The following is a 25,285-nucleotide window of genomic DNA, read 5'->3' on the forward strand; positions in this document are numbered from 1 at the left end:
CCGACGACCTGCGGATCTTCATGACCACGGACCGCGGACCATTTTCCGCGCCCAGCACTAAAACTTCTGCCCCCACCCATTTTCTAAGTTCAGGAATGTCGGGACTCGCTCAAAACTCACCCGAGACCCTCAAACCTCAACCCAAATATACCAACACCTCCCATAACATCATTAACAGCTTGTCGAGCTTTCAAATCACTCAAAACAACATAAAAACACTAATTCAACTTCGGATTCAAGCTTAATAACTTAGAAATTTCAAATTCCACAAACAACGCCGAAACCTATCAAATCAGGTCCGATTGACCTCAAATTTTGCACACAAATCATAAATGACATAATGGAGCTATTCCAACTTCTTGAGTTGGATTTTGATCTCGATATGAAAAAGTCTACCCCTCGGTCAAATTTCCAAACTTCGGCTTCTCATTTTCGCCATTTCAAGCCTAATTAAACTACAAACTTCCAAAAAAAATTCCGGGCACGATCCTAAATCCAAAATTACCATACGGAGCTAACCAAATCATAATTTTTTTTATCCGAGATCATATACAAACAAGTCAAATATTGGTCAAACCTTTCAAATTTTAAGCTTTCAACTGAGACTGTTCTTCCAAATTAAATTCTGATTAACCTAAAACCCAACGCGAACGATTTACATAAGTCATAATACACCACACGGGGCAAGTCATGCCCGAGAACTGGCAAGCAAAGTGCAAAAGCTCAAAACGACTGGTTAGGTCGTTACATCCTTCCCCACTTAAACATACGTTCGTCCGCGAATGTGCTCAGAGTTGTTCCAAAAGCTAACCAATCGCTGAATAACCTTACCATGCATATACTCGTGGGTGATCCCACGTAACCCTATCTCACATAGGTCCGATAACATACAGTAACTGAAATTTCACAACCCAATCTAACCCATAAGCCTTAAAACCACATTTCCACTTCTGAAATCATTCACAAGATCAGAATCTCACATCTATATTCAGAATAAGCCCGAACCAGCTGTAATCACCCATACTTGCAATCTCAGGTGCAATCACTTGATATACCACATGACTCAAACACTCGTAGTGATAGCTTCTAATTACAACAGTTGCACACAACAAACGAATACCGATAGAAAAACTCTTATCAACTAAAGCCTCACCCCAACACTTTCATATACTACCAATGATCACTAAAACACGCGGTAAGCCATAACCATTTCCCAGATCAACCATTCAAGAAGTCACTCCTCATTTGGCAAATGCCACAACAAATTTCCGAGCCGAAGCTCGATATTATCCTTTCAACGTGCTGAAATCAAATCCGTTTGCAGTCATTAAAGACCCCGACAGTCTCATCTAATCCAACACAACTACTCTTGTGACATTGACACCTCAATATAGACTAAAGCCACGATTTGTGCAATCCATGCACCAATAAGCCACAATCCGAACCTACTCAATTCCTGAAAAATGACTCAAATGAAAGAGCTGTACCGCAAGCTCACTAGTACCACCACACACAATGCCGAGAACCCGTATCACATCATAAAAATAGAACACACAAATCTAACCCGCAAGATCATACCTCCCCATACCTTCTCTCCAACGCGCGACCTCATCCAAACACTGATCCACGTGAAAACACCTTAAGTCACTCTTCTCAAAATCGACAATCGTGCGCAATATGATGGCTAAAGCCAAAGCAATCATCATAACCACCGCGAAGCAATTGATATAACATTACACATACCCGAAGGGACACAACCAATACGCTATCTGTCGAGCAATACCCGATACTCTACCCGCTCGAATTCCACTGAGAGGACCCAATAACGCCGCACCACATGTGCCTATAACCAACAAACCTTAATGCCTCGCAACATGGAAAGATAACTCATAGCTCCCCGTGATTACTAATAACTCAATAACAACCGAATCAACACATCTCTCACCATTGATAACTCGAAGTCAACCAAATCGTCGTGATACAGAACACACATCCGTATAGGTCTACCAATGAACCACACATTAAGTCTAGTCACACACAACAGATAAATAATCCTCCGAAGGTTCATAACGACTGAATCATAGCACATACTACCCTCTGACCAACCTTAGCTATTTTTTCACAGTCCACAACCGCAATACCTATGATGTATTACTAACTCAATCACATTTCCCTCTTTCTAAAGTGCATACGGTTATCAAGACACACCATTTAGTAATATCATTTACCTAGTCATCTGAAACTGGATGTGTTGTGTAAGAATTTATGACCTTCCTTTCAAAACTGAATTGCGACCTTACATATGCCAATATCCGCCCTACACAAAATACCACATATAATATGCCATCCTATGATAAATATGAGAACTTCAAAATCCCTTTCTGAGCCACAATCAACTACATACTTAACTAGTCAAAAAATTTCCATTTGATCCCATCTAGGAGAAAATCACTATACATTCCATGCTCTTTATGCCAGCAAAAATTATACATCTCTATCGTGGTAGAAATTATTAAGAACTCTACAAATCCCTCTTTCCATAAAACCAAACCACCAATACTGACTTATTTTAACTCAACCAAGATACACAAACTATCCAAAACCTAAGAGCATTGTCACGAAACACATATGGAAACTCATTACCTTGTCAACACCCAAAGAACTATTCATATCCTTACCATACTGATATGGCCTACTACCAAGCTATCCCATCTATCTGATCTCCTTTCTGATTTACCTTCACTTGATACTCCTTCTTGCTATAACATCACATTTTCTCAACCCAAACTTACCACACGAGACCCAAGCATAATACCACACAGCCTAAGGCTCATCACCTGCCAAATACTCTTTTTAATGTTTCCCCAAAGCACCATATTCAAGATACCGACTCTGAAAGGACTTACTGCGAATCCGAAGCCATTACCTTCACCTTCCCGATACTAATGTATGGAATCCCATAATTAACATAAAAAATACCACAAGTCTTGCCATCTTCCACTGAAAAATTCAGTTTCTATCCATAAGTACAACTTGAAAACCTCCAATTATTACATGTAAAATTTTGAACACAATAGGACCATTCTCTAGAGGCATCCACTCTGCTCAAACCGCAGTTAGATTGATTAAACAAACCGAACAACCTGTGCTTTATTTGCACTCCGACACTACAGAATGTGACCTCATTCCAATATAACCAAGCAACTTCCTGCCCTATGCACCGAGCATTCCTTACCAACCACAACTCAAGTCATTCCCCGATTCTCGTACACCCATAAAGCATAACATAGCCTTTATTGAAATTTCCTTTACTCGAGCCACAATTGATTCACAATTACGCCTCAAACTGGAACCATTTGAGAACATAACCGTGCAATCAACTATTCAATAGCGGACTCCCCCACTTGGCACAAAGCCATAGCTCAAAACACGCACCATAACCCATAACGCATACACTTTATTGCTGCCATAATACCATAGTAAGATTAAACTCAACCCTTCATAAGCTCGTGGCACACAGACCATCTAGTACTTCAAATATTTTACAAATCTCGCATTTACTCTCATAACAATTAAATCCATTCTTAAGTGACCCAAATTAATTTTGCACATATATTTCACTTGTAAATGGGATCTTCTAACAGACAACTTAAAGATCGCACAACTCCAGAACACTTCGCAGGAGATAACCCACCTGCTTCGCCTTAAACTAACATTTATGTATACCTTCCACTATCATAACCATTACACACTCACTTAGTCTTCCTGAGTCAAACTCATACCGCAACATGAAATATACTCCACTCCCAACTAGGGGACATGAAAAGATTCTTCACATGCCCATAACTCGGGCTATAACTCGAATCAAGACGGAAATCAAGCACCTAATAGTTATTCTATCCTCCAGCAGACCTTTCTCGTCACTGCAAAATCATACAAATACATCTCGCAGCACTAACATTCTTATTATATAGCCATCCAGCCGTCACTTCCACTAACAGGGAAAAATACCGAACATATAAATTCAAAAGCACTTGCTCACACAAATAGCATCTCAGTGCTCAAGCTATAGGCAAAAATCCGGCCTCAAGTCCTCCAGACTGGCCCAACATCAACTCACCGAGATCATATCTCACCCCTCGATCAGGGAATCACAAGCCATTGATGTACATCTGATGTTGAGCGCTCATGTACGAACAAGTGGAAGGAATTCAAAAGTTACTTTCCAAGCTGAATCAAGGACGCACGATAAGAATTCAAGAGTGCGAAGTTTTTCCTAAAGGTTCTGCAACCTCTAGAGGATAAATACAGACGTCTCCGTACCGATCCACGAAACTCTACTAAACCTGCTCATGACTCGTGAGACCTATGTAACCTAGGGTCTGATACCAATTTGTCACGACCCAATCCTCGAACCCGATCGTGATGGCGCCTCTCGTGAAGATGAGGCCAGCCAGACCAAAAAGGAACACCTCTTTTAAATAGTTAATCATCATAAACAGATATAACATATAATATAATATTCATATATTGTGAAACTTTAATGATAACAACAGTGGAAACCATCCCGACACAGCCCAAACCGGGGTGTCCCAAGTCATGATCAACTAAGAAATCCGGATACAAGTCTACTGAACACTAATTCTAATACAATAGTCCTAAAAACATGAAAATGATAAGATAAGGGAGACACGGGGCTGCCAACGCCAACAACTACCTCGTAGTCTCCGAATCACTGCCTGAACTGGGAGAATGAACACTCAGGAGCGGACTCTGCGATGCCTGAATTTGCACACATGGTGCAGGGAGTAATGTGAGTACTCCGACATAGTGAGTAATAATTATAAATAATGGCTGAAAGTATGAAAACACGTAAAGGCACAAAGTAATTCCATATCAAGCAGTAAAATCACTTAAAACAGTAAATGAGTGAAAAAATCAAATGATATTCCTTTTAAAACAAGTAAAACAGGTAATTTAACAGGTAAATAACAAGTAGAAATCCGCCCCTCGGGCACAGTATCAATTGCTCAGAACAGTATCAGCCCCTCAAGCACAGTATCAGTCGCTCAGAACAGTATCATCCCCTAGGGCTCAGTATTAATCACTCAGAATAGTATCAGCCCATCGGGATCACTCTCAGTACAGTATCAGCCCCGCGGGCTACCTCACAATCACTCATATCAGCCCCTCGGGCATAGTATCAATCACTCAGCATAATGGGTACCTTGCGCTCACTGTGGGTGTGCAGACTCCGGAGGGGCCCCTTACGACCCAAGCGCTATATCAAGCCACCTCGTGGCATCATCACTCAGCATATCCTCACATCACTCAAGCCACCGCGTGGCATATAAAGTATCTCAGGCCCTCGGCCTCATATCACTCGGCCTCACATCACTCAAGCCACCGCATGGCATAAATAGTAACTTAGGCCCTTAGCCTCATATCACTCAGCATATTCTCACATATGACCGTCAGCCTCACTCAGTCCAAAAATCATCACAAGCCTCTTGGGCATTAGTACAACAATAGTTCTCAGCCCAAAACATGATGTAGAAATATCATTTAAGTTTCAAATCTGAGTAAAAGTGGCTGAGTTTGTAAAACAGTAGATATCATTAGGACTGGGTTCAAATAATAAGTCAAGCAGTGAGGGAAACAGTGATAAAAATCCCCGAAGGGTTCAAATAGTTGGCACGAAGCCCAAATATGGAAATCAACCCAAATCATGATGATAACAAATAAATTTCAGTCAAATACTCGGTAAAATCATCAATCGGGACGGACCAAGTCACAATCCCCAGTAGTAAAAGACCCCATGCTCATCATCTAGCGCGTATCTTGCCTCAATATAGCACTACGATGTGCAATTCGGGGTTTCAAACCCTCAGGACATCATTTACAATCATTACTCACCTCGAACAGGCTAATTCTCTTGCTCGCGATGCCTTGCCCCTCAAATTGGCCTCCACGCACGTCGAATCTATCCAAAATCAGAACGAATACGTCACAAAATGCCAAGGGAACAAAGCCCAAGCGAAAACATTCAAAAAATATCAAATATCCCAAAATTAGCAAAACCCGAGCCCCAGGCCCACATCTCGGAATTGGGTAAAATTTACATTTTCACTCATACCCTCACGAGTCTAACCATACCAAAATTATCCAATTCTGATACCATTTGGTTCTTCAAATCATCATTTTACATTTTTGAAAGGTTTCACAATTTTCTTCCCAAATTCCATCCCAAATCACGAATTAAATGATGAATTCAGTGATAAATTCATGTATTCTAGCCAAATCTGAGTTAAAATCACTTACCCCGATGAATTTCTTGAAAAACATTCGAAAAATTGTCAAAATCCGAGCTCTCTAGGTCAAAATATCAAATAAAACCCAAAACCTCGTATTTATAGAGTACCCCTCAGATTTAACCCTCCGCGGGCCGCACAAAACTGACCGCGGTACGCACAAACCAGTGCGGTCCGCACAAAAACAACTGCGGTCGCACAACTTTCCTCTGCAGTGACATGCTTTAGTATTTTGCCCATAACTTTTTCTACAATTGTCCAATTGCAATATTTTTACCTTTCTGGAAACTAGACACGAAGGAATACAACTTATGTTTTTGAATCATCTCAAAATTTCTTGTAGATCAAAAGATATGAGCTTCTAAAGTTGGACCGACGACCTGCGGATCTTCATGACCACAGACCGCAGACCAGTTTTCGCGCCCAGCACTAAACCACCGAGCCCAGCACTAAATCCACCGCGCCCAGCACTAAAACTTCTGCCCCATCCATTTTCTAAGTTTAGGAATGTCCAGACTCGCTCAAAACTCACCCGAAACACACCCGAGGCCCTCAAACCTCAACCCAAACATAGCAACACCTCCCATAACATCATTAACACCTTGTCGAGCTTTCGAATCACTCAAACAACATAAAAACACTAAATCAACTTCGGATTTAAGCTTAAGAACTTAGAAATTTCAAATTCCACAAACAACGCCGAAACCTGTCAAATTAGGTCCAATTGACCCCAAATTTTGCACACAAGTCATAAATAACATAATGGAGCTATTCCAACTTCTTGAGTCGTATTTTGATCTCGATATCAAAAAGTCAACCCCTCGGTCAAATTTCCAAACTTCGGCTTCTCATTTTCGCCATTTCAAGCCTAATTAAACTACAAACTTCCAAAAAAATTCCGGGCACAGTCCTAAATCCAAAATTACCATACGGAGCTAACCAAATCATAAAAATTCCGATCCGAGATCATATACAAACAAGTCAAATATTGGTCAAACCTTTCAAATTTTAAGCTTTCAACTGAGACTGTTCTTCCAAATTAAATTCTGATTGACCTAAAACCCAACACGAACGATTTACATAAATCATAATACACCACACGGGGCAAGTCATGCCCGAGAACTGACGAGCAAAGTACAAAAGCTCAAAACGACCGGTTGGGTCGTTACAGAGGCACACCGACCTACAATAGAAACACACATCAAAATCATAAACAAGCAATACACCATTTATTCTTGAAATATTCTTTCCCAAAAACAGCAATGTACAATTTCAATACCTGAGTATGTAAGAACTTGAACCACATTGCATATATTTGTAAAGCAAGCATTAGTAAAAATAACCACTTGTGGACATGAATTGAGTACATAAGCTTTTAGGCAATTCTATTTTTGAAGTCATTTTTTATAGATTATCAACAACAAGATATTTTCAATCAAGACTTTAGGTAAACATATGAACAATTAAGAGTCTTAAGCATCTGGAGTTTTTCCTGACACAATTTGGGCATACTAGCTTTCATCTGAAACACGACTCAAGCCATAACATTTTAATGCACAATCCATACTTTGAACATATATTTTTTGACATAAGGCTCATTCAGAATAATCAAGTTTATAAGGGATAACCCGGAACATAGGGATTAGGAACTTGAGCCAACCATACTTGAAACTTACAGGAACATCATGAAATTCAATTCTAAGAGAGAAAATTTAGCCATACCTTGTTTGAACTTTTCTTAAGTTACTACCATGCCCTAACACTTCTAGGAATAACAATCTATAGGAAGATAGTGAAAATCAGTTAATAATTAGAAGGATTCTCATGGTGTAACTTTCCTAGGAATTTGGTCAAACACCTATCATGTAAAATATACTACAAGGCTCTAAAATGGTAACCCCTTCCTCCTTCAAAAAATTTCAACAAGAAACTACCAAAATGGTTCATTAACCCCACAAACTACAACCTAGTGTCACAAGTAGGGCCTATTTCCAACCCCACAATAAATACTTGGACTCATAACCTCTTGCATGAAAGCTTAGGAGTAGGAATTACCCGGATAGATGATAATCTAGTGGTTGGCTTCGTTGATTCTTGAAGATTGGTGCAAGATTAGATGATTATAATGTTAGGTTTCTCCTTCTCTTTCTAAAATCTTACCTCTTTCTAAAATCATCAGAAATCCGCTTCAAAATGAGCCCCTAAGGTTATTTATCAAAATGGGGTCAGGTTATAAAAATAGAAAAATGGACCCTCCGAACTCAGGTCTGTGGTCGTAGAAAGGACCGCATAACAAATATGTGGTCTGAAAAATGGATCGCAAAAATTGTGCTAAAAACCTAGGATATTTCGGGTTGGGTTTGCGGCAGGCTTGCGGCCCACAGACCTATTCTGCAGTCACAAAAATGCACTGCAGATCTATTCTACGGTCATAAAAATGCACTGCACGATTGTTCTGCAGTCGCATAATGCACCGCAAAATTGCTCTCCAAAAATCACCATGCTATTTTGCAATACATAGTGTGATCCGTGAAAAGTTTCTGCGATTGCAGAATTAACCGCACAATGGTCCTAAAACTTGGCTCGTTTCCTGCTTCACTTTGTGGCACTTGTGCGGCCCACGAAACTGTTCTGCGGTTGCAGAACTGACCGCAGAATTTCCTTATTCTTCCAAAAAATTACATCAACAATCCACTGCATTCTTCAACCAACCTCGGCACTACCAAACCTCTAGCCTAACTCGGCACCATCAAACCTTAAATTCCTTAGCGAAATGTTTCGGGGCCTTACATTCGTTGCAGGGGCAATAGTCTCAGATTGAAGTCGGCCACGAAGTCAGCCAAGACTTGTGACTTAACTGCAGTCCTTGATTTGTATTTCGTATCAAATTCACTCATTTCAATGGCCCATTTGGCCAATCTTCTCGAGTGCTCGGGCTTATGAAGAATGTTCCGCAAATGGAAAGTAGTCGCCACCGATATGGGTGGCATTGGAAGTAGGGCCTCATCTTCCGAGTAGAGCTAAGGCTAATTTTTCAAATGTAGGTAGCGACTTTCCGCCTCTGTTATAATTTTACTAACGTAACAAATGGGAGATTGCGTACTTTCATCCTCTCGGACTAAAACTACACTCACCGCAACTTCTGAAACCGTGAGGTTGACTAGCAATGTTTCACCTTCTTTTGGTTTCGAGAGCAACAATGGGCTTGACAAGTACTTCGTCAAGTCCTTTAAGGCTTGTTGACATTCTAATGTACATCTGTAATTATTCTTCATTTTGAGTAGTGCGAAGAAGCGATGACATTTTTCCGATGATCGGGAAAAGCATCATCTCAGTGCTGCTAACTTCCTTGTGAGCCTCTGCACTTCTTTTACGTTTGACAGTTGATCTGGGATATCTTCTATGGCCTTGATTTTGTCAGGGTTTACCTCAATTCCCCTTTGTGATACCAGGAATTGTAGGAACTTACAAGAGCTGACCCCGAATGCGCACTTCTCGGGGTTAAGTTTCATGTTATGCTCCCTCAGGATATCGAATGTTTCTTGCAAGTCCTTAAGCTGGTCACCTGCATCCAAAGACTTAACAAGCATATCGTCTATATATACTTCCATAGTTTTTCCTATTTATTTCTCAAACATCTTATTTAGGAGCCATTGATAGGTGGCTTCGATGTGTTTTAACTGGAAGAGCATCACATTATAACAATATATATTGAAATTTGTTATAAACGAAGTCTTTTCCTAATCTTCTGGGTTCATCTTGATTTGATTGTACCTAGAATAAGCATCAAGGAAACTTATTGCCTCGTGTGTGGCCGTGGCATCAATCATTTGATCGATATTTGGCAATAGGAATGAGTCTTTCAGGCACGCCTTATTAAGATCCTTATATTCTACGCACATACAGAACTTATTATTTTTCTTAGGAACTACTAATATATTAGCTATCCAGTCTGGGTATCTTACCTCTTGGATTGAACTGATATTGAGTAAGCGAGTTACCTGTTCTTTGACAAATTTATTCCTTGCTTCAACTATAGGGTGCTTCTTTTGTCTTACCAGAGGTATGCCGGGATCTAAGCTTAACTTGTGCACGACTATCTCCATCCGGATACCTGTCATATCCTCGTGCGACCTTGCAAATTAATCGGACCTAAATTTAAGAAATTAAATAAAAGCAGACCTGAGCTCCAGGTGCAATTGTGTTCCAAATGGAATTTCCTTTCTAGGAATTCTTCAAACAACGCAACTTGCTCTAGTTCTTCCTCCATGTACTTCATTGCATCTATTCCTTCTAGAACTTGGAAATATGTTGGCACCTGATATTGTTCTGATTTCTCTTCCCCCAGATTAACTTCCTCTGATGCGGGGGCAAGTGCCGGTTTCTGTAATTTCTATGCCACGCACTATTTTCCTTTGCTACTGGAGACCGAGATTGCATTCATCTCCCTTCCTGCTGGTTGATCACCCCTTATCTACTTGATCCCCTCAGGTGTCGGAAATTTCTAAAATTGGTGATACATTGAAGGCACAACTTTCATCTTATGTAACCATGGCCTTCCTAGGATATTATTGTACCCATGTCTCCATCTACAACGTCAAAGAGAGTTGTCTTCATTACTCCTTCAGCGTTTATGAGTAGCGAAGTCTCTCCCCGGCTTGTCACGTTTGCGAGGTTGAATCCATCAAGGAGCTTTATTGCTAGAATAATGCTTCCAGTGAGTTTGGTTTGCTCTAGTACTCTCTATTGTATGATATTAGCTAAACTTCTTGGATCTACTAGAACACTTTTAATATTAAAATCTAATACATTTAAATAAATTACCAGTGCGTCGTTGTGTGGAAGCAACAATCCATTTGCATCTTCCTCCGTGAAAGTGATATAATCTTCCTGGAGCCTTTTACTATGAGTTATTGAAACTTCCGGCTTCTTCTCCACCGAAAAGGTGATCCCATTAATCTCATTCCCCCTAAAGATCATATTTATCGTGTGGCGTGGGGGTTCTTCTTCTGCTTTCGGGATTCAGCATTGTCTCTATTTCGGCCAAAGTTGTTTTTGGCTCGGTTAGTTAAGAATTCTCTAAGGTGGCCATTCTTGAATAGCATTGCCACCTCTTTCCGAAGGTGTCAGCACTCCCCTGTCCAGTGGCCATTTGTCATGTGGTATTCACACCATAAATTGGGATCCCTCTGTCCGGGATCGGATCTCATTGGTCCCGAGAACCTTGCCTCTTTGATGTTTCTCATTGCTGACACCAATTCCACTATTCTGACGTTGAAGTAGTATTCCGATAACCTGGGTTAAGAAAAATCCCATGACCCTGACGTTTCTTTCTCCTACCATGATCGGTTCTTCTGTCAACGGTGAACTTATCTACTATTTGGAGGTTTCTGCTACGACCTTCAGTTCGCTCGTAGGAAAAAAACCGGCCCCTTGAAATCCGTCTGTCATAGTCATCTTTTGATTTTTCTCTATCCTTCTCCCATCCTTTGGCCGATGACGGAAAGCCAACTTGATCATCTTCGATTCTTATCTTTGACTCGTACCGGTTGTGGACATCTGCCCAAGTCGTAACCTGAAACTCAAGCAAGCTTTCCTTCAACTTCTGAGAAGCGACTGAACTTCTCAGATTCAGTCCTTTAGTGAATGCTTCAGCCGCCCATTCATCTGGGATAGCCAAAAGTAACATTCTTTCCTTCTGGAAACAAGTGATGAATTCACGTAGCAACTCAGACTCTCCTTGCGCAATTCTGAATATGTCGGCCATTTGCTCTTGTACCTTCTTGGCCCTGGCATGAGCCTTAATGAAATAATCCAGGAGCATCTCAAAAGAGTCAATTGAGTGCTCGGGTAATAATTAATACCACGTTTGAGCTCCTCTTGTGAGGGTTTCCTAGAATTTCTTTAGCAACACAGATTCAGTTTCATTAGGCGCTAAATCATTTCCTTTTACTGCCTTCGTGTAAGTGGTAATATGCTCCTGAGGGCCTAAATTCCGTCATATTTTGGCACTTCAGGCATTTTGAACCATTTCGGGATCAACTCTGGTGCAGCGCTCGGCTTGTACAGGAACTGAGTATACTTCTTCGAATCCGGGACTTTCAATACTAGTGACGCGCCCGAGATTTGGTCCATGCAGGAGTTTTCCTCCCTCATAAACCGTAAAAGCTCATTCTTGAAAGGATTGTTTTCGTTGTTGAGACCGGATCTGCTCCCCCCACCCCCTTCGGAGCCAACTTCACCCCTAGGAGTGTTGTTGCCGACCCTTTGTGTTGTTTGATTTGTGGGACACCGGGAGGAATTGGATCTTGTCTGTTTGCATTGTTGGAGGCACCTGATAGTGCTTGCTTCAACTCTGTCATAACCTTATCCTGCCGCATGATATGGCCTAAGATGATCGCATGTTGCTCTTGTAAAACCCTTACCGCGTCAACAACGTGTTCCTCATCAACATTATCGGGAGTTGCCTCCCGAACTTGTCAAGGATATTGCCTATTATGAACTGGTGTGGCATCATTTTTCTCATTACTAATGTCACTGATTAAGTCCTCAAAGTAAAGCTCATCTCCTTGAATCTCGGAGTTGTGTGTGTTTTTGATGGTGTTATATGCCATTTCTTATGGTTTGTCTTTAAGAAAAAACAATTAAAGTATGTTAGTAAAAAATCAAGTATCAATTTAATTGCACGGCTGTCTAGGCCCTACGGTGGGCGCCAAACTATTTAGCCGTAAAACGGAAAAGTTGAATTTATACGTGGTTTCTACACAAGTAAACTAATTTGATTCAGAAATAATAAAGTCATTGAGGAATAATACGATACTTAGCCTCAGAATGTAGCTAAAATAGCAGAAATAACGATTCTGGGAGCAAGACTTCTGGTCACATCAATAATGAGATCAAAAAGTAAAAAAGTAAATAATATTAAACTTTGTATAGAATGTAGTACAAGTTTGCCAGAAAATTCATGTCCTTTACAATAATACTTAGCTCTCTATTTATAGCTATGTCTTGGGAAGGAGGTACTAGGATCGTGCCCTCCTTTAATGTCAATTATGAGGTCCATTAATGAAGGTGTAACGATGGAAATAAATGCCAAATTCTTTGTAATGGGTAGCCGTTCCTAATACTGCAGAATATTCTCTATTAAATGCTACCGGACGCAAAGCATTTAATACACCTTTATGAACATTCTTTACCGATGACAAGTGGAATAGCTGCGTTCGGTAACCATCTTCGTCTTAGGTTCCACGTGTCCTTCCTCTAGGTGACCACGTGTCATATCATATTTTTCCCTATACAACCTTTGCCTTTTAATCCTCTAAATTTGATAAATTCTTACCTTGTAGTATGCATAATGATTAGTCTACTGAATATAGGTTATTGTAGATCGAGATGTAAATTTAATAGTGTGAAGGATTAGGGGTGGCAATAATTGACTTTGCTGCCTACGATATCAGGAAATCACTCGAAGAGACAAACAAATTATCGAGAGACCGGGTGGTGAAGCCGAACTCAGGGTAAACCCCAAGGTAATGAAGATGTTCGAAGAGATGACAAAACGAGTTGAGTCGGGTGAGAAAAAGATTGAGGATAATTACAAGAAAATGGAAACATACAACTCCAGGGTCGATCAGATCCTTGGGGCACCCCCGATATTGAAAGGACCCGACTCAAAAAAGTTTATCAAGAAGCCCTTCCCCCGAGCACGTCACCAAAGAGGTTTCGTATTCCCGACATCCCAAAATACAATGGGACCACATATTCAAATGAGCATGTAACCTCCTACACATGCTCAATCAAGGGGAACGATCTAGAAGATGATGAGATTGGGTCGATGTTACTAACGAAGTTTGGGAAAACTCTATCCAAAGGAGTAATGATATGGTATCACAACTTGCCCCCAAATTACATTGATTTGTTTGCTATGCTTGCAGATGCTTTCATAAAGGCCCATGTAGGGACCATCAAGGTCGAGAAAAGAAAGTCAGACCTTTTCAAGGTCAAACAGAGGGATAACGAGATGCTCAAGGAGTTAGTGTCAAGGTTCCATATGGAACAGATGGACCTACCACCGGTTGCAGATGATTGGGCCATTCAGGCATTCACTCAGGGGCTCAATCCCCAAAGTTCCTGGATTCTCAAAAGCTAAAGCAAAATTTGGTAGAATACCCGGCGGTAACCTGGGTCGATGTCCACAATAGGTACCAATCAAAGATCAGGGTTGATGACGACCAACTCGAGGGCCCTTCTGAGTCAGTTTACCCCGTTAGGGCCGGTGATAGAACTAAGTGAGCCATTTATCAAGAGCTAAGACCGGTCCGAGATCGGTATCAATCATACATTGCGGACCGAAGGGGGAATGGATTTGGGCATCACCCCGCTAGAAACAAGAAGAGAAGCGATCAAGGGCTCAATGGACGAAGTTTGATGAGCAAGAATGGGTTTGACAGGCCGCTCAAGAATGCAGAAGCACCAAGATTGTCTAAATACAACTTCAATATGGCCGCAGCCAGTATCGTGTCAGCCATAGGACGCATTAATGAGACCAAGTGGCCTCGACCTTTGTAGTCTGATCCTGCCTATAGAGATCCCAATTTGATGTGTAAATATCATGGCACTCATGACCACAGGACCGAAGATTGCCGATAGTTAAGAGAAGAAGTTGCGCGGTTATTCAACAACGAGAACCTATAAGAATTCCTGAGTGATCGAGCTAAAAACCACTTCAAGAACAGGGATGCCAACAAACAGGTTGAAAAAGAGGAGCCTCAGCACGTGATTAACATAATCATTGAAGGACTCGATGTCCCCTAACAACCAATGATAAAACGCACTAAAGTATATATCATATGGGGAAAACGTACCTAGGACTATGTTCCGGAGGGAGCCATTTTGTTTAGCGATGAAGATGCTGAGGTGATCGTATAGCCTCAAAATGACGCACTGGTAATATCTATACTTATCAATAAATTTCGAGTTAAACGTGTGTTGATTGGTCCAGTTAGCTCGACCAATATCATCATATCAAGGGTCGTAGAGCAATTGGGGTTACAGGACCAAATAGTGCCAACAGTCGTGGTATTGAATGGGCTTAACATGGTGTGTGAGACCAGTAAAGGAGAAATAACCTTGCCAATAAACACCGCCGAAACAATCCAAGAAATGAAGTTCTACGTGATCGAACGAGACATGAGGTATAACGCTCTATTCGGAAGGCCATGCGTTCAAAACACGAGGGCAGTACCCTCGACCTTGCACCAAACATTCAAATTTCCTACATCGGGGGAGACAAAATTGTCTACAAAGAATAGTCGTTCGCGTATGAGATGTCCTCCATCGACGAGGTAATCCCAATGCCTGCGGTTTTAGCATTAAGGAACGCAGAACCTACCAGAAAGGAAGAGATTAAATAGAAATTATTCATACCGGCCTCGGCTGGACTAGAGAAAGAGGAGGAATGAGGAACAGTCGAGGAGGACAATTACGACATCCTGAGATCATCTATAGCTCCTGATGACACCGATGCCATCAAATCGACGATTCAAGAGTTGGGGCAAGTCATATTAATCGAACAACTACTGGATCAAAAGGCATACCAGGGCACGGGGCTAACCCTTGAGCTTAGGAAAAAAAATATTGATTTCTTTAAAGATAACGTCAATTGTTTCGCTTGGTCCAATCTTGACATGACATGGATTCCACCAGAGGCAACCACTTACAAGCTGAGTTTGGATCGGCAGTTCCATCCAGTTAAGCAGAAGAGGAGGCCATAATCTGAGATCAAACATGCATTCATTAAGGATGAGGAATCCAAACTTCTAAAAATAGGATCCATCCGTGAAGTTAAATACCCAATCTGGTTAGAAAACATTGTAGTAGGATCCATGCTTTAATTGTAGAATTGGGGGTTGTAAATACTGATTCATGCCTTTATGACTTAGACTCTTCTTGAGAAAGAGGGACTAAGTCTAGGAAAATCAGGCTAACAAGGAATTGAGGTGCACTCAAGAGATTGATAGCCTCAATTAAAGGGTTAAACCTAGAGATAGTAATACCCGTCTTGAGCCAATTTTACTTGTATTGTTTGAGCACCCAATTGGGCTTGAGAAAGCCAATTAGGGCAAAGTCACTCAAACTACCGAGAGGTATAGAGTGACTAATTATGTGTAATGGTTATATCACGACCCCTAATATAACAAGCTTGTCCTAAATTTTAGATCTCATTAGATACTCGCCTAGGTGTTCACTTCCCTAGTGCTTTTCATCACTTGAGAAAACCTTACAAAAACATTGTACTTAGTTTATTTTCAGCAATGAATAGCATTAAAAGTAGTATAGAAACAAATCCAAATATGTTTAGAAGTGCAACTAAAAGCAACACACGTAGCTATATTAGATAGAAATACAACTCCCAACCAATATTAACTCCCTGTGGAAATCGATCCCGACCCTTCGGGTAAAAGCTGCATCGGCCACTCCTCGGCATCATATAGTGGTGTAAGGTTGGAGCCGATCACTTTTTGGCGCCATTACCGGGGAGTTAAACAGTTTTGGCTATCTGTCTGACTAGCTGTATGTTTTGATTTTCTTTCCTTTTGTTTTACTAACTTGCATGAGTTAATCGATTCAGGTACAAAATGGCAAACAATGATCCTATCGGAAATGTTATCCCAGGGTAGGAGGTAGATGATAATTGTGAAGATGAGGTGCCTCTAGTACCTCAAGCTCAAAGAAGGAGCCGCCAGACCAATGAAAATATTCCAGACCCTCCCCCAGCTCCTCCGCGAGTAGCTCCTCGGGTGCTTCCAAATGAAGGGTATACAAGTGTAATTGTCCCACCGTGGATCCGGGCAGGCAATTTCTAGATTACAAATTTCATGCTGACCTTATTGGAGCAAAGAGGGTACTTCACAGGCGCTCCCCATCAGAATGCATATAAATATCTAAAGGGCTTTGTGGATACCTGCTGGGGAAGCAAACAAACAAATGTGTTGGAGGATGCACCGAGACTAAGATTGTTCCCTTTGGATTGACTCAAAAGACTCCCCAACCATTACATCACTACGTGGGATGAGTTGGCCGACAAGTTTATAGCCATGTTTTTCTTACCGGGACATATGGCTGCATTTAGGGATGAGATCTTAGCGTTTACACAGGAACCAAATTAACCCCTTCATGAAATCTGGGATAGATATAGAACTATGGTCAAGGAATGCCCCAACAATGATATGACTGAAGCAGTGATTCAATAGACATTTTGTCGGGGTATAAACACGACCAATCAATGTGTGGTAAACCAGATAGCAGGGGGTAATTTCATGAAGCTACCTTATGTTGAGGCCTATAAGATTCTTGATGAGATGGCTGACACTTCCTCAGCCTAGCGGAGTCGGGCTAATGTTCCTCAGGGGGACCCTCATGTCATAAATATTCACGAGGAACTTCAAGACCACGGACAAGCCATAGCTGAGTTTACAACAACTATGAACCAGTTAACCAAAGCATAACTTCAGCAGATTCAGGGACCAAATCAAGTAAACGCAATAGAAGGCATTAATCTATTGGTAAACAAGAGGAGATAGTAAGGGCAACAAATAGAAGGCAATCAAGATCAATACGAGCAAGGTAGTAGTGGTTACAACTAGGATGATGAGTATTGTGAGAAAAGTGAAGAGGTTTTGTATGCCAACAACTATCAAGGACAACGAGGTAATGCTCCAAATCAACAATGGATATCGCAATGGAATAATCAGAATTGGGGCAACCAAGGGCAAGGAAATTGGAACAATAATAACAACAACTCCAACAATTAAGGAAACAACAACCAGAATTTGGGGTAACAATAGCAATTAGGGTGGAAACAACAACCAAGGAGGTTGGAATAATAGTAATCAAGGTAATGGGGGGCCGGGTTTTCAAAGGCTTCCAATGTTTCAACAACCAAACAATCCACCTCTATTTTCGTCCTAAGGTCCTAGCTTGTCCAACAATGAGATGGGGCGAATTGAGTCAATGTTTGAGCAAATGATGAAAAAGAATGCCGACTCCGATGCCCAATTGGCATCCTATAATCCTTCTATCTGCAATCTAGAGATCCAATTTGGTCAGATTTCGCAAGCTTTAAACACTCATTCTAAGGGGGCACTACCTAGTGACACGGTAGTAAACCCGAAGGGTGGGAACAATACCGGCCATGCAATGGCAGTGACCACAAGGAACAGTAGAGGTGGTGAAGCAAGTACCTCCAAGCAAAAGGAAGTTGTGAGTGATGACGTTGAAGTGCAAAATGAAGATGATCCTATAGTTGTGGAGCAAGTGAGTGAAGAGAAGTTGGATGGTGAGGTGAGAATTAATATTCATTGTGAGCACGTGATTTTTGTTTCGCACGACAATCGCTCCAAAAAGAAATAAAAAAATAATAATTGGCCCTGCTGTACAAATTTTGGATTTCTGTGCGGCACCTTGTTGATTTATTTGTGACTTCGGCCCATTTTTATTTATTTACTTTATTAAAACAAAATTCAAAAAATATATGTGTCCTGCATAATTCGAACTGTAATCCGGTCGTTAAATAGAAAATCATGAATAGGCATCTTCGTCCGTGATTTTATTTTGTTTAACTTTACCTGTTTTGAAATATTTTAGTGTGCAAATAATTGTATTGAGTGTGTATTTAATTTTAATTTGATTTTTGGCTTAGTTTTGTTTTAAAATAAAAAGGAAATAAATAAATAAAAAATATTAAAGAAAGGACCCCTTCCTTCCGGACTTGGGCCAATTTTAACAAAATTGGCCCAAACAAACAGCCCAAGACCCAGGCCTGCCCGGTCCAGACCACCTGATACCCAGGGTGTCCAAACGACGTCGTTTGAGTCGTGCCTGATCTGGGCCGTTGATCTCAGAGTGATCAACGGCCAAGATCAATTCCCCATAAACTATCAACAAACCCGACCCGTCTCACCCGGACCGAACCCAAACCCTCAAAACGACACCGTTCCATTTAAGCCTTCAAATCCAGACCGTAGATCTAGATTGATCTAACGGTCGAGTTTCACCCACCCACTAACTATATAAACCCTTTACCATACCCTGCCCCCCCCCCTAGCCAACACCCCTGCCTTCGTCTTCACCAAACCCGTCCCCTTCAAACCCTAGCCGCCCCTGCACACCTTCACCAGAAACCCGGCAGCCTGAACGCCGGTGACCTCCACCCGAACACCATAGAACCCTCATGCCATCCTGAACCTAAATCTACCAACCACACACTTCGAATCCTATCCCACCTTCTCGAATCTTCATTTGAAGATTCGAGTCGGAACCTAATCTACACCGATTTGCCGTAAACTCATACCAGACACTCCTCAGACCCCCCTCGTGACCAAACCATACTTGGTTTGGCCGAATATAACCAGGGAAGCACGAATATTAGATATGAGTTTTGAAACCACAAGGTCCCTCGTCACTGGTTCAAACCGAAGAGGTTAAGGTCTGATGGACTTTAATCGAAGTGTTTCTCATTGAGAAACACTTCGATTAAAGTCCGTTCAGCCTTAAGAAAGGTTGTCCGAGCCCGAGTTGAGGTTTTGATTTTTCAAGGTTTAAGGTGAGTTCTTTCTTTTCTTTATTTGTTTTGGCCCATTTGATTGTGTTAAAGTCTGTTCATGCTTTGATTTTGTGTCTTTGAATTTTGTCAACTGTGCCCCGTCCACTTTGCCTGAACTTCTGTTTGTTTGAATGAGTCTTTCCATTTGCCCTGATAATGTGTATGTAAGTGGTGTGCAATTAGCTGATTCTCAACATTGAACTGATCAATTGGCTTCTCGAGTACCACTTTGCTCAGTCAGTATAATTCGAATTATGGGTCGATACTGTTAAATGTCGGATTTTTGGTTACGATTGTGTATGTTAATGCTAATATAGTCGAGTCGACATGTGTCGTCAATTAATTTCAACTGTCCGAACAATAACAAATCGATTTACTTCTGCTAAGCATTTGTTGAGTCAATTAAGAACCAGTTTTTGTTTACTTATAGTTGTTTGAATTGATCAGTAATGTAAAAAGGATTGTTTGGTTTAAATTCTGAATTGGAAGGCATGTGCACTCGTGCACAGCATGTGCATTGGTGCACCTCATGTGCTTTGTGCACAGCCTGTGGCCTGCATAAAGGTCTTTGTTAAGTTTTAAACAATTTGACAGCATATGCTGTCAGATACATTCTACTGCCCATGCCTGGCTTTAGTTTAAAGGAGCATTTAAACCTTTTAAAAGTGAAATCTGTCAGGGAATGTTGATGGGGTTTAATACTTAATTAGCTAAAGTTGGAATTGAAAATGGAAGGCACATGGGAGGGGTACTGTGATTTCTGAAAATAGGTTGTTAAAAGAGATAGTTCTGAGGCTTATAAGGGGGGGAGATACAGAATTAGAGAGGAGAGGAGAAAAATATTGAAAAAGGAAGAAAAAAAAATATACAGGAAGAAGGGGAAACACACTGTGAGGAGTTTTGAAAGAGAGAGTCGATAGTGATACACAGAAAAGCATACAGAAACATTGAGAGACACCTAAGAAAAAGAGATCAGAATTAGAGGGAAAAGGGAAATAGACAGACTGTGAGGAATTTTTGAAAGAGAGAGTGGAAATACATACAGATATATACACACAGACAGGAATAGATAGAAGGAGGATAACACAGGAAAAAGGAACTGCATCTTTTCCTCTTTGTCTTGATTCTCGTCTGGCCGGATTTCCCTGTTCCATATCATTTCTCCTAAGTTATGTTTGAGGTTTTTAGTTGTGTGTAGCATCAGTGCATCCCCAGATCTGTTTTGCCTAAATTTTGATTCACGTTACTGGGAACTTGCCACACTCTGTCATCTTTCATTGATTCCAACTGCATCTTGCACTGGGATTCTGCTTTCTATCTGGTTACTTGCTGTTGCTGCTGCTATTTGGTTTCCTGCTGGCCGCTGACTTTTCTGCTTCACTTCTTCTTTGCATTTCAGTATTCAGTGTTTTTCCAGGTACACATTTCAAATCCCACTTTGGTGTTAACTGTAACAGTCCAAAAGCATGAAATGAAAGGAGTTCTTGAAGAAGATTCAGATGTCTGTTTTGTACTGCTTGTGATACACTGATCTCTGTTGTATAAATCGATTTAGTGTAATTCAGTAGTGAAAGATTAGTTAGACAATACTTAATCAAGTTTAGTTTTTGCATCTTAGTTTCTAGTTGTTTGCTAAGTATAAGATGTAATAGTATAATATTTAGAAGGTGTGGATAATTGGCATAGAACTTTCGACTGGTTTCCCATCAAATAATGACATGTATAAGATAGAATATTTCCACCTACACAATAATGTTCTGTGTTATTTTCCTTTCCTTTTATCAAGACCGTTAGGCAACATATAGGTACATGTTCGAATCCCCATTAGTAACAATGCCTAGCATTCAATTTCCTTAACCTAGCTTAAATAAATCTAGTTAAGCTCGATTCGAGGAAATGTTCGAATTAAGTATTGCATTCCATCCACCTCCATATAGCTTCTTTGTTCAACCAAAATATTTCGTAAGGTATGGCGTCTTTTCATTTTTATAAGTGATTAGAAATTGATAGTAATCCGGTTTTTATATTTCAATTAGCATACATCTTTCCTTCTTCTATTTCTGGAAAACGAAAACAATAAGAAATGTAGTCAGTGTAGGTTTTATTTTTTTTAATGAGACGAGCCTCGCCAAAATAAAAAGAAATGCAAATTGCGGGGCCCTCAATAATTGATCATGATAAATACTTAGAATTTGGGACGGACTGTTTAGTGAATTCCACTGCCCTCCCTAAAGAGAATAACGCGTTAGATTCTTTAGGCGCGACTGTAAGTAAATTATGTTCTTAAAATCGGGTGCACATTGATGTGACCCAAATCCAAGTCTCAACGGAGTCAAAATGTATTAAAAACTACGGGTGCATTGATTGTGACGTGGTTCGAGATGCATTTTCACGACGTTGCAATTCTGCAAAAAATAAATGATAATAATAAAAGCGTTTTGAACTTAATAAAAAGCACATAAGTCACAACATGTATTTAAATCAGATATTTAGCCATTATAACAATTTAAGCGACCGTGCTAGAACCACGGGATTCGAGGGTTCCTAACACCTTCCCTCGGGTCAACAGAATTCCTTACTTAGAATTTCCTGGTTCGCAGACTTCATTTGGAAAAGTCGAAAATTTCCTCGATTTGGGATTTAAGATAAACCGGTGACTTGGGACACCAAAAGACAATCCTTTCCCAAGTGGCGACTCTGAATTAAATAAATAATCCCATTTCGAATATTGTCACTTGAATTGGAAAAACTCCACCCGCGCATCTTACCCCTCGGGCGGGCGCGCAAAAAGGAGGTGTGACAGCTCTGGCGACTCCGCTAGGGAACCGAACCCAGAATCTCTGGTTCAGGGTTCAAGAATTCGAGCTTAGAATAATTGTTATATTTGGCTTTATTATCTGATCTTTATTACATGTTTTTTTGCATAACGTGCTAAATGTTGTCTTTTACCGCTTTGATATTATCTGAACTGTATATAAACTGTGCCGAAACCCTTCTCTCTTCACCTCCGGGGAGAAGCTCGCTGGTCGAGACTCCCTATTCTGTTAGTGTCAATACCCGAAATAAGAAAGAGGACGGATAAGTTACGAAGCCGGACGGCCTTTTGGTTCCCGGTAAGTTGCCCCTCCTCGACTCGAGTTGTCCGCTCGGGTACACAGTCTAGAACAAATACCAAGGTTTAAACCTAGTATAACTCGACTTCATGCCGGATCCCTAGTAGGAACGCTTATTTGCATCATGTTGCATTTGACTTAGGGGGCTCAACACAGGGGTTGGCACCTTGCTGCATCCTATTTGTTTTGCACATTTAGTTGCTTCGGTTCCGCATGCTGACCGGTTTCTAAAAAAAAAAAAATAGCAGCGTAGGGAGATAATTACTTATTTTGGAAAAATAAAACCAATGTCCAAGTAGTGTCGAAACCTCGTCGGAATTTTTCTAAAAAAAATATAAAACCAAAAGTTGTCTTTTAGTTTGATTCATTAAAAGAAAAAAAAACATATAAAAATTGTTCTTTTCTTTTTAAGAAAAAGGGGTATTTATTTCAAAAAATAAAAAAAATGGAAAACTCATAATTCAAAAAATGTGTTGTTTCTTTTGTAGTACCCTTTTATAAATTCGGACTAATAGTCCAAATATTGCAAAAAACAAAAAAAAATATTTTTTTTTTAGTATTTATCTTTCTCCAAAAATAATACTTATTATTGATTGCTAGGTTTATTTGATTTTCTCTATTCACGATATGACCGAACTATGCCGGTTTGATTCTCGCACGGGGTGAGATACGTAGGCAACCCTCGGCGGGTCCAACCTCCCGTTTTTGCAAAAAATCTAGATAATTTTAATTTTTGAATCTAATAAAGTTTATCACCCTAAATAAATGTGCAGGATGAGCACGATACAAAATGAATCGTTTTCAATAATGACCAAGATCCCTTTTGAGTTGCGATTATGGTGGAACGACTTAGGCAAAGAGGGGCAAGGCAAAGTGAGGAAATATCTGAAAAATCTCCCGGATTTACTAGACATTCAGCCTCGGGGTGATATTATCAGATCATTGGTCACTTACTGGGACTCGGCGCACAATGTATTCCATTTTTCAGACTTCGAACTCACCCCGACGCTGGAGGAAATAGCGGGATACATTGGGGGTGATGAAGCTCCGTTAAGGTTCAAGTACTTGATTGCACCTAGGGCCGTCACGGTACACCGATTTTTGGATTTTCTGAAAATACCCCGAACATTTCACCATCCAGATCTTGCCAAAGGTTTCTGCAGTCTCCATCTCATGTATGCTAGATACGGTCATGAGGGCGGGTTCAATAAGCCGGATTTCAAACTATGTAGTAAAGGCAACCGACAAAAATGGGACGAACACAGGCAGTTGGCTTTCATGACGGCCTTCTTAGGTCTTATAGTGTTCCCGAGGAAGGACGGCAACATCGATCTAAGAATAACTGGGGTTGTCAGTACTTTGCTTACCCAAGATAAAAGTACTCTGGCGCCTATGATTATGGCTGACATTTTCCGGGCTCTCACTGTTTGTCGAGCCAGGGGTGACTTCTTCGAAGGATGTAACCTACTGTTGCAAATGTGGATGACCGATCATTTATGCCATCGCTCCTCACTTTTGGGTTATGGTTCGCCAGAGAAAACTTGTATTGGAGAATTCTACACGAGAATCAAAGGGCTCAATTTACCTGAGGGAGTCACATCATGGACCTCATTTCTCCGAACTCTCACTGCCAGCCAAATCCAATGGACGCTCGGATGGTCACCTATCGAGGAAATCATATACATGCCGGCAACCCGGCCTCACTTTCTGTTGATGGGACTGAAAAGTATCCAACCCTATGCACCGTATCGGGTTTTGAGGCAACTTGGGAGGTACCAAGTGGTACCGAAAGATGAAGATTTGAGTACCCAAGTGATTGAAATCAGTCCGAACGGTCATTTCCCTGAAGAAGAAGTTCGCCAAATCTGGAGTGAATGCCAACATCTGACAGCAAACACTTGTGTGATCGATACGGCAAAAGGGGAAGTCGCCCCAGGATATCACGCTTGGTTTAGAGGTAGCCTGTCTTACGAAAGACCGGCTAAGAGGCCGCATCTCAAAGATTTCGTAGAATCATCCCAAGGGCAATGGAACTGGTTAGCAAAAGAGAAGGGTTATCGAGCAGAGATTGGCGATTTGAAGCTACAAATAGATAGTTTGAAATTCGATAACAGCGTACAAATCGCGGCGGATCGAAGCGAAAAGAATAGGTTGATCCAAGAGAATGAAGAACTTAAGGCCCAAGTCCAAAAATTGAGATTGTCTCTTGATGAGCAACCCAGAAGTCAATCAGACCAGCGGTTGATAAAGGGTTTGAA

This window comes from Nicotiana sylvestris, chromosome 10, assembly GCF_000393655.2.
Source record: "Nicotiana sylvestris chromosome 10, ASM39365v2, whole genome shotgun sequence".
In the NCBI taxonomy this organism is placed as follows: Eukaryota; Viridiplantae; Streptophyta; class Magnoliopsida; order Solanales; family Solanaceae; genus Nicotiana; species Nicotiana sylvestris.